This window comes from Centruroides vittatus, unplaced genomic scaffold, assembly GCF_030686945.1.
Source record: "Centruroides vittatus isolate TY-2023 unplaced genomic scaffold, ASM3068694v2 contig_329, whole genome shotgun sequence".
NCBI lineage: Eukaryota > Metazoa > Arthropoda > Arachnida > Scorpiones > Buthidae > Centruroides > Centruroides vittatus.
Genome location: NW_027122113.1, coordinates 2,772,500 through 2,784,762, shown reverse-complemented (window position 1 = coordinate 2,784,762; position 12,263 = coordinate 2,772,500). Strand labels below are relative to the sequence as shown.

Sequence of the window (12,263 nt, the reverse complement as noted above, 5' to 3'; positions counted from 1 at the left end):
TAATTTTTATTGTCAATATTTTTCCTGCAATTTTCTTTGTGTTTTTGCATTATAAATTCTATGACATAAAATAAATAAAAAATACAAAGTTTTCTGGCATCAGAACATAACAATTTGTTCTTCTAGTATGCAATCTGTTCTTTAACTTTTCAACTTAAATGTTCTACTATTCCTAAAACTGAGAAAATAAATAAAACAATAAACACCTAACCTTATGTTTCTCTCAGCAGGATGGTGAGAAAACTAACACAAAATGTATGCTTTTGGTCTACTTCTAAGACCTGCATCCGGTTGAAATTTCTGCTTCAGGTCTTAGAAGTAGACCTAAAGCTTTCTTTTTGTGTTAATTTTCTTCCATCCTGCTGGGAGAAACATAAGGTTATTGTATAAGCTTCATATCTCTTCCAACTCGTTAATTGAAATAATTATTAAAATAAGTTTAGTTATTTTAACTTTTCAGTAACTTTCTTTTTATTCCAGTGATAGTTTCTTTCAGTTTATACAATTAAAATATAAAAAAAAAAATAGTTCAAAATTCTTCAAATTTAAATTCTCATGCACAATTGCTTCATGATCACTTTACTTAGGGATGTGTTAAACTATTTTAGTACATATGTTAGAATTTGTGTATTAAAATGTCAAAGTTTTGTGAAAAAGTTTTTTTTTATTTGTTCTACTCTGATAGGAATTGTACATATTGTCGTCATTCTACTTTACTGGGTTGTGATGTCACTGTTTGTACCGTGATCTTTGCACTTAACTGTGATGTTCCAATCATGTGTTGGAAAGAAAGATAAGAGTTAGATGTCAGTTCTTTGTGTGTTGTGAATTTCTGTCATCATTGTATTCATTTCCTTGTTCTTATATCTGTTTGTAACCAACATGATTAAATGCAATAAATGTACTTGACTTGAGTTTCTAACACATTTGAGCGCAACAAACTATATTCATCACCAAAAACATAAATCAGTGATTCTAAAATTGTTTTGGCTTGTGATGTACTATAAAAAATGAAAACTTTTTCTGCCTCATTTTATGTACAAAATTAAAAATATATTAATATATTTTAAATTATAAATAGCTGTTTACTATAATAATTACCCTTTAGGTCTAGCCTAGCTGTTAGTTGATCATGGATGTAATGAATAGCACTCACAAAACCAAAAATCCAGCTCATAAATCAAAAAGTGAAAGGAAAATGAATATTTTCATGAGCAATCATCTTTGAGTTAACAGAACAGAATTGGAAACAGAATGAGAAATGGAACGTTATAATTTAAAATATGTAAAGAACAACATCTGATTGGCAGTCAGAAGTCACATGGTTTCACTGGGCTGTAATAATAATATTAAATTTCAAATAATGCCATCTAAGCTGGGGATAATGTGCTAGTTAACTGCTGTGTTGTTTCTGCTAGCCTTGTAAATAAGTTGTAAATTGTTGATGTTCACTTGCATGTTCTCATTCAAGGCATTATGCAGCTAATGCTGTTGTAGTTTGCCTTTCATAAATTTTATTGAGGTGTTCTTGTAAATCAGTGGCATTTGATGATAGAGAAGCTGTACCTGTCCTGGATAGAATCATTGGAAGCATTATATGATATTTTGGTGTGTAACATCCACGAGCTAAACTGCGAGAGGTCGGTGCTCTGTAAAGCGCATGCAGGAATGCCTGTAATCTGGCTGTTTTACACGATTCAAATATTTTTGCTGTGGAAGCTGTCCCATATTTGACAATACAGCACTTCCATTGGGAATATGCATATACAAATTTATATTTGAATATACAATGGCAATTTTATCATTGTTTTTTGCATGTAGTATAGAAATTTGTAATAAGATACACAATGCAGTTATAATAAAATATTAATTTTAATTAATTCAAAGTATGTTAAAATATGAAAATAATCGCACAATATGTATTTATATTTTAGATAATACAAGGGAAGTGGCATTTCCACAGCTTCCATAGACGACATGCCACTGTTGTAAACATTGTTTTAATGGATGCATTCTAGCCCAACTATAGGTTGGGCTAGAATGCACTATAGGTGCTGGCCATCTCTGTTGTCTTGAAGGGGTATGGATAAGAGTATACATACTCTTATTGTGAGAGTCCTTGGAGTTTCTAAGAAGAGCATAGATGGTGGGGATCCTTCTTCAGGCCAGGGAAAGGTTGTTGCCTCCTGCTACTTCATGGTATGTAGCTGTTATGATCTTGTTATACTGCTCAATCTTGAATTTGTGATCTGTTGTTCCCATTTTTTGGTCTTGCTCCACATGTTTATTAAACTTTTGATTAATCAAGATGGATAACCATACTGGATAGCTAGCTGGATAATATACAGTACCACAATTCTAGAGTTCTTTCTTTGATAGTAGAAGAGTGTGTGAGTGCATTTGATTCTTTGATAGTAGAAGAGTGTGTGAGTGCATTTTGATTTACAATGCCAAATTATTAGTAGGTTGTCACTATATCTGGAATACAGGATGATGTCATGTTTATAGGTTGGAAGGACCCGATTATCCAGTTGTCGGATAATTAACTTACAAAGTGTGCCTGAAAGAGGGCTTCCTGGAGGCACTTTTCTGCACTGCTGGTAAGCCATCTCTTCAACTTGGAATCGCAAGATAAGTTGGTCAACTCTAATATATCTGCATGAAAGTTGCCTTTGTTGCCTGTGCAATTAAGAAGAAAGTTACAGAGTATACAGAAACATGGTTCCATTTTGATTGATGGATACAACAATTTGAAATCACATACAGTGATATATGCGTAGTCATCAATCTGAAGGTTGTGTAGGTAATCCAACAGTTGTGTAGAATTCTTACTGCCTCAATGGTAGTTATCTAAGTTATTTGTGATGTACTAAACAAGGATTTTTTCGATTATTAATGTTAGAGATGGTGACTTGTCTATGACAGAACAGACAAGTATACAAACTTCATTATTGTTGGAAAAAAATATTGTTGTCAAAAAAGATTTTATTGTGTTAACAAAGTCCTATATGTGCATTCTGAAATTTAATGAATGTTCTTTGTGTTAACTTTTATTTAACATAGTTTGAAAAAAATGTTAATTTTCTTTTTACAAGACTTGTTTTGATCTAACATGTTTCAATAAATTTGTCTTTTTCAAAATCTTCATTTTATTTTAATTCTAGAAAAAAATGTTAATGCTCCCTTTTCTAGAAAACTGTAAATTAAATTTTAAAATCTGTTTGGGTTTTTTTTGACAACTTTCTTAAACATGTACTGTATTTTACGGACTATAAGACGGACTTTTTTCTTCGAAAAATTGCCTCCAAAATTCAGGTGCATCTTATAGTCCATAGCGTCTTATAGTCCGTAAAATATGGTATATTGACAATCAATCTTTCATTCTGACTTTATTCTACAGTTGAAGAAGCAGTCAAATAAAATTTAATTCAAACTTTGATGATTTGTTTGTGTAATTCTTTGCATTTCTTCCATTTTGTTTCAATACAACAATATGAAATAATTTTTGTATGGTATTCGATATTAGAAGCTAGAGATATTTTGTAGTTTAATTAAAAAAGTCAAATAAAAATAAAAATTTGTGCAAATAATATAAATTTATTAAATTTTGCTGATAAATTACAACTGTCCCTCCTCTGATTTGCTAAACATTATCACTCTGTTCACAGTATCATATCACTCTACAAAGGAAAAGTAATAAAAGACGCTTCTAACAAATTGTACCATTATGTGCTCTTAATCTGTATAAACATTTTCAAATAAAATTTTAATTTAATCTGTGTAACAGATATGAATCTATGAGCTCTAGTGCAATCTCATAGCAAAATTTGTATTGTTCCTGTAAATAAAATTAAAAATCAGTAAAGTTATTTTTATTAAAATATTAAAATCTAACAAGTAAGATTATTTTATTAATTATATACCAGAGAAGTAATGAATTCGGGTCGATTAGCTCGTAACTTTTTTACAGTATTAAAAACATCGAGTGCGTGTTCCGTTTTCAACTGATCACAAATATAACTAGTAATGCAAAATAGACCACATCTTTCAGCTCCATTCCTAAAAATATACATACCTATTAGAATGTTTACAAGATATCAAAAGACAACCCAGACACTTACAGGCAGTGAACGGTGATTGGGCCACCAGTTGTTCCACGATACCAGCGGTCAACTTGGTTCAGTAATGCCAGCATGGAGGCAGAATTTGGAAGAATCTGATCTGTGTGGCCATTCCTTAAATTGCAGCTGAACAACTCGACGAGGAGATTCTCTGGACTGATTAATATAAAATTATGTTAAATTATTTAGATATGTGAGAATTCAATTTTACAATATTAACTCACATTCTTAGTATTAATAAGTTTAATGGTTCGCACAATAACAGTGCCATGATCCTCAAAAGTCACGACTTGAACTTCGTAAAAATGATATCTTGCTAAACCTTCAGTTGGCCAGTATTGTCCAATAGACTAAATTTGGAATAAATGACATGAAAAGAATTTCTGCTTAATTTTCTTTTAAGGCAAAGAATCTTACCGGATCATCTGTTCTTTTACCATCATTCAACATCACAATGAGAGGTGAATTATAATCGTATATCATCTTCCAGAAATCTATAATAGTGTGAGGAAGAGGCATTTGTGTTACAAGAAATGCATCCTTATGCTTATAACCCTAAGATAAAAAACATAAAATTTATGTAAATATAAATGAACCAAAATTTATGATCATTTTAATATGCAAAAAATCAACACATTCAGTTTCACTTATAATTCCTGAAAATATTTATTTAAAATGAAATTTTGGCTTTTCATTAGAAAAGCCAAAGAAATAATCAAACACTTGTGAATCCATCAATACCTTACAAGCCATTTTTAGGTTTATAATTTGAATTCATTAAAATTCTAGTTTCTATATTCTTTTAGCCTTTTGAAACATCTTCAAATGTCTCTGTATGTTACAATTTGATTATTTTTTGTTGTAGAAATTTTCAAGTTAGGAATTATAAAGAAATAAGTTTACATAAATACTTTGTCTTTAAATTATAAATTTATATGTACAGTACATTCTAATGATAAATAAATAAAAACTCACATCTACAGTAATTGCATTAATGTAATTATTTCCATCTTCAGTTGAATTGAATGATTTTAATTTTACATTGTTCTGGTTTTCTAATGATGAAAAAAATTATAAAATTCAAAAAATATAAAATATTAGTATAAATGAGAAATTACCTGGAACAATCATTACATCTCTATTTTTAAAAATATTTAATTCTGACAATGCTTCAGAACAATCATTAACTTCAATTCTCTTCTTAATTTTTGATAAAACCTAATAAGAAAAAATTATATGTAAATAAATTTTAAAATGAAATTAACAAATAATAAAAATAAAAATTAACTTAATTTTCAATAAAAATATAACATTTTAATAATTTTTTTGTATATTTAAACTTATAACCTTTTATTTAACTCTTCAAAACTCTAGAAATTAAAAAAATTTCTATTTTTTTATATTTTTAAGAAGCAGACAACAACTCAAATTGATCTTTTGCCATGGTATATAACAAAAAACTTAGGCTGAGACTTCACTAGCATACCTTAAAAACCCTTGCCATAATAATCTTTAGTCATGTGAGGATGATCAGATCTAGATGAGCATCTGACTCTGAAAATCTCAGGAATTTTTTGGGATGGTTTCTTGAGGATCTATCAGGCCCCATTCCTCATCACACAGCTGTCTCATTCTTAGTCTTGCCAAACTTAAGCAAGGATTTGATAAAAAGGCCTTTTTAGCACTCACAGAGTGAAAGACAATTTACCTTATTATTATTCTATATTTAACATCATAAAGAATATATATATAAATCTGAAAGAAAAGATGAATCTGAATGGGACTTGAACCTCTACTTTGGATCAATAGTTCAAATGATAATATAATGCTTTAGACTTAAGTTTGGCTAACAAGTTGGCTTTTTGTTATACTGAATGTATATTCTTGAAATGGAAGACCATTCACATGTAATTTTGAAACTATCCTTAAGATTTCATATGCTAAAATATATATAAATGAATGCACACTGCATTATATATCCAGTAATGATAAAATTTTATCCAATTACAATATTTTTATTTTGGTTCTGCAGATAATGCCAGCCATTATACCATAATTTAAGATATTTGAATAATGAATATATGACAATATTAAGAATTAAACAAGTAAAGAAATTATACCTGAAACTGACTTTCGAGTTTTGATATTTTTTCATCTGCCTTTATACAACAAATATTTTTCACATAAAGAGGAAGATCATCAGCCATAACTGCAGTGTTTCCAAACTGCACTGCTTCGAGTATTGTTTCGTGTATGAATATGTATTGTTCCTGTAAAGAACAAAAATAATCTGTATTGAAAGTCACGTGCATTAATTATTCTGACATATTTTCTAAATCATTATATAATTACCAAATTTTGAACCATGTCAATTCTCTGAGTTCTCATTTTGTGCACAAAACTCAATATGTTGATTTGTTTCTCTCTTTCGGTCTGTTGTAGCAATGCATCAAGAACGATGAAGGTACCCGATCGTCCTATTCCGGCACTAAATTATACAGAAGTGTAACGGTCTAGTCTTAAGCATATTATATAGTTCTATTATATAAACCAAATTATTTAAGTTAAAATACCTGCAATGTACAATTATTGGACTTTCTACATTTGGATTTTCCGATCTCATTCTTCTTATTAAGATGAGTAACGAGGATGCACTCGTTGGCACTTTGTGATCCGGCCAGTCTAAAAATTGATAATGTTTAACTCTTCTAGTTTCTCCAATCTGTTAAAATAAACAATAATATTTTAAGAATTCCTCTCTAAAAATTTTGTCAGTTAGTTTTGAACAAATTTAATTTTACAAATGTCACTTACACTTGTTTTACGAATAAGTATGGTGCGAACAATGAAATCCATGCAAGATTCTGTATGGCTTAACAGAATTTCAAGATCATCATGACAAATACTATCGTCTGGCCAGTATTTGGCACATTTGTTCTATTATATAAAAAAGATATCTTAATTTCTAATGCATAACATAGAAAAATGGAAACAGGAGTTTATAAATCACTTTAAATACATACAAAACGTGATATCCAATATGTTTATGACTTTTCAAATTTAAGTGAAATTTATAAAAATATTTTAATAAATAATGGAATGTATTTACGAGATGTGAGTGGATTGGGAAATAACACGTTTGGACTCAATGGTAGCAACCAAAAGAATGTATAGTTTATTGACAGGGAATTATGGCACAAAAGGGTATGACAACTAGGGTTTTACTATCAGTGCTGATTAGAACGTAGCAAATAATCAATAAAATATATAATTTGAAAATTAAAATTTATAATATAATTAATATCAGTAGATTTTAAGTAGGTTGAAAGAAATACCTTTCCATTTTCTACTAAACTTGTAACCATCACAATAACAGAAGAATTCTCTTGCCAAACCATTCTCCAAAAATCTGAAATCGTATTTTCTTTTGGACCTGAAAAATAATTAATAGTGTTTATAAAAATCTTTCCTAATTCCATTTTATCAAGAAATATTTATCTGATGTAAGCAGTATACATAATATATTATTGCATAATGTTAACGCTTAAACTATAACAAAACATACTGTCTACCTTGAGTTGCTATGTATTCTCTTACTCGATTGTATCCCTAGAAATAAATATAAAAATTATAAATTTAGAATGTGATTGTAGTTTTAGTATTTACTTTAAAAAACAGGAGAAACTCACATCAATGTAACTGGCATTGATATAATTTGATGAACTGACATCTGGTATACTTTGCAATATTACTCTATTATTGTCATCTGAAAAATTCATCATATTCAGTCAAAATCAAAAAAAGGAATGAATAAATATTCTTTTGAAATAACTGCTTGATAGTAAAAGTTTGCCATCCTAAGTCTTATTTTATGGAAGGAACATTTTTTGTTTTGTTTTTTAAAATCATTTTGTTCATTAGTAGAACATTCATATTGCTGTTTTTGAACAACCTATTAATTAAATTTTCAAAAAGTCAAGACTATCTCCAAAGAGACATTCTTTTCTGAATGTAAACTTCAAAAATTTATCCTTTGCTGGAAATTGTGATGTTTGAAAATACAATAAAAATCCAAAAATTAATATTAAAAGCTGACATTCTTTTTAGAAATCTATTCTACATACTGAAGCACTGAAGATGACCTTGAAATGTTTTGAAGTTGGAATAAAATAGCTGAATTTAAAGGCTAGTGTTATATATTTACTCTGTTCCTTCAGCTAGAAACATTAAAAATAATTTAAAAAACTGTATAAGCTGTTTAAAACCAAATTATTATATATTCTTACATTTACAGTAGATTAACTATTATTCTAAATTGACAAAAAATATAAAATGAAGTTACTAGCCTTACTTACAAGGTAACAAATTTCCAAATCTGTTTTTTGGAATATTTTCTGTTTTTTTAGCTATTGACCATTGTGAACATTGTCCTTTTGGAAGTTTCTAAATAATATAATTTAAATAAAATTACTATAATAAAAATATACATAAAATAATGTTTAGTATGAAGTAAGGATGGAATCTTTATGAAGCCTTGTAAAAACCAAAAGATGTGCATTAAGTTTTTTGATAGATTTAAATGTATCTATCTATCTTGTTTGAATAATTTTATCACATATACTCTAGCTTTGTCTTTATCTGATATATCTTTATTAGAATATAAATATCAGTTAGTGTAGGTAGTCTTTTGACTATTAAACTACTATTTTTGTGTATTAAAAAGCTTCTTGTCTGTTTAATTAATTTTACAAAATAACAGTTAACTAGAACCAATGACTCAGACTTATTAAACACACAGTGAATTTAATTAACTCTTTATTTATCTAATTGGGCTGTCTGATCCTTTTCAATTGGATTTTAAACGATAAACAATTATAACCTGCCCTATACAGAAAGAATGAGGTGGGGTAGAAAAAAAAGAACAATTTTAATCAAAAAGATTATACAAGGACGGACTATTTTCCAAGGTTTTCTGCCCTGTCTGAATTGTAATATGATTGAGTGGTCTGCCTATATAGTATAATTGTTCTTTAATCCTTCTTGTGAATTATAACAAGATAATTTAAGTAACTTATCTTTGCATTATATTTGTAATTCTAAACTAAATTATTATACACCTAAGGTTTAACTGTAGTATAAGATCTGCTCTTTGGGATTGCCATTATTGTTTTAAATTAAATCCAATTAAAAAGGACCAGACAAGTCAAAATGTATATTGGACAAATAAAAAATTTAAAATATTATTTCAGCTATCTAATAGTGCTTTTTTGCCAAACTTATCATGACAATTAAAAGAAATAAAAACAATAAAAGATTGTTATAATATACAAAAGTTATGATAAGTTTAACAAAAAAAAAAGCACTATTGGATAACTGAAATATTTTTAGTACAAGTCAAAACAAGAAGCTAAATGAAGAAATAAAGAATTAATTAAATTCACTTTAATTATAATAAACCTTGTTCATTGGTTCTAGTTAACTATTATTTTGTAATACCGTATTTTCGTGGAATGACCAGCATGCTGGTTAAACTGCAACTAAAATATAAAATTAATCAGATCTAACAAAACTAGTTGTTAAATAAACATTAAAGAAAACATTCTTCGGAGTACAATAAATGAGCATTGTAATTTAACTGACTTAAAATCAGGAAGAGAGTTTTTGTTTACAAGACAATAAAACATATAACACCTTCCTCTCAAATTTCACACAAAGCAGATGTTAATTGGTGGTAAGTTAAGATAATTTACAGTGATTTTCTGGAATTGAATATATTTATTTTTGCAGCATGGTTAAACCAGCATGCCAGTCATTCCAAGAAAATACAATACTTTTGTCTTTAATAATGGGATTTAAAACCAAAGCTAATTCCCTATCTAAAAATACACTACATTTGTTTAAATTTGTATTATAATTAATTTAGGAGAACCTTTATGTAAATGAATTCTTTGTTGTGTTTTTACCAAATCTCAGATAACTTTCTTTGAGAAGCCTTCATATGCAGCAACCAGAGATTGGCCTTTGTCTCACATCTTTTTAATGTTAGAACTAAAATTTCTGTTACTTGTTGTCATATTTACTTACTCTGATTAAAGTTATCAGTCAGTTATTATTACCAATATAGATAAGTTCCAAAGTGATTAATTAAGCAGCTTCTAATGTATTTTTATAAATAACATAATTTAATAATTTGAATTTATTTTTAATTCAAATGATTAAAATATTTATAAGAATAATCAAGAAAAATTTAATACTATATTTTTGTTTGAATTATGCCATTCAACAGCTTTTAAATTTTAAGATCTCTCTCTTTTACTTTTAATTTTTAATGCACTTTACTGAAAAGCTATTAGATTTTATAAAGGTATTAAATTTCATAACAAAATTTAATAATATTTACCTGAAACTCTTCTGCAAAATTCTTTGATGGATGAATATTTTTGTTATAAATGTAATCAGCTAAATCATCAACATTAAAATCTTCTGAGTAGTTTTCTTTTTTTATTTTCTTTGTTTTTAAAAGAGATCCTTTAAATGCACAAAATAAACAAAATATGATTGTGAGAATTAAATATTCTAAATTTCTTAATAAAAATCTAAATACCTTTAGCCATGTGTACAGAAGGAGTTTTTTCAAAATTTAAATTAGGACTGTCAGTTGTTTCATAGTCAGAAACTTTATATGCTACTGACCATGTGGCAGCATCCGAAACAAGTGGGTCATGAATTGCAAAACAATTCTTCTTCTTATTTTTATTTTGACTATCAAAAGTAAATAAATAAGTCATACTGCTATTGTTTTAAATTTAGACTTGTATAGAAATATTATTATTTCATCTAAAACAGTCAAATCAAATTTGAATAGAAAAAAGAACAACAAAAATAAAGAAGTCAATGAGATGTGCTGAAGAATGAAATGACTTAATTTATCAATATTGTGTTAAAAAACTCAGTTGATTAACAGTTAGTATTTTGGAAGGAAATTATATCAGAGAAGATTGATTCAAATAATGTGTATTAATAATATATGCACACATTTAAATTTAAGAAAATAATATTAAAAAATTGCATTGTGATAAATAGCATTCATATTATAAATATATACAGTAGACTCCCCTATAACACGGGTTCATATAACACGGATTCGTATAACACAGCGAAAAAATTGCGATCATGTTCGTATAACACGCTAAAAAAGACTCGTATAACACGGTAAAATGTCATTGCCGACTCGTGTCTCGACAGGATTGGTCAAATCTGGACCAATAGTGGACATTGCACAAACCGTTGAGTTTAAGCGTGCAGTGGACCTCCTAAAAAACATTTATTATTCAACGGCCATAAAAAGTATATTTCTATTAATGATGTCTCCAAAGTTCAGCAAATTTTTCGCAGAAAGAATAACTTATCAGGAAATGCGTCCGCTGTTCGATGAGCCACTCCGCAACAAAAACAAGCTTAAGCAATGGCATCTTCGAATGGTGCACACTCAGTAAGTATTCCTATAATTTTTTGTTTACAGCATAGTTTATATGAATTATTCCCAAAAAATTTATATGTGTTTAGGAAATGTTTGAGTCAAATTAGTCTAGAATCGATTAATTTTATGGAAAGAAAACCTTTCAAACAGCCATAGCCCCTAAACTGCACATGTGCCGGGCTGTGATTGGCTCTTGTATTTAAGTGACTCGTACAAAATGGAATTTATATAACACGGAACGTATCTACCGTGTTATAGGGGAGTCTAGTGTAAATGTTTCATAATAGAAAAGTATCTCTTAATAAGAAAAACATGAATAAATAAAGTAATCATTTCACTTATTCTTCAGATTTGACAGCAAAAGAACTATTTTTTTCTGCAAAATTTTCATCTATTGTACACATATCCAGGGTCATTTCTATTCATCTTGAAGTTACAAATTTGAATATATACACATTAAATAACATTTATATATTTAATTATCATATATTAACATATAAATATTATCAAACATATATATGTTCAAATATACTAGCTCAGCTTAAAGATGAATAGAAATTGCCCAGATATATGCACAATTTTATATGAGCAAGATTTTTAAAAATCTTGCTCATATAAAATACTTTTTGTTATTGAATCTAAAAGAAGCAGAATTGAAGGTA

The 12,263-nt window shown here is 28.2% G+C and overlaps 1 pseudogene; it reads right to left on the bottom strand.

The window, feature by feature from the left end:
• Positions 1 to 3,577: 3,577 nt before the first annotated feature.
• LOC136973779 (receptor-type tyrosine-protein phosphatase mu-like) overlaps positions 3,578 to 12,263 on the bottom strand; it is a 77,433-nt pseudogene continuing 68,747 nt past the window's right edge.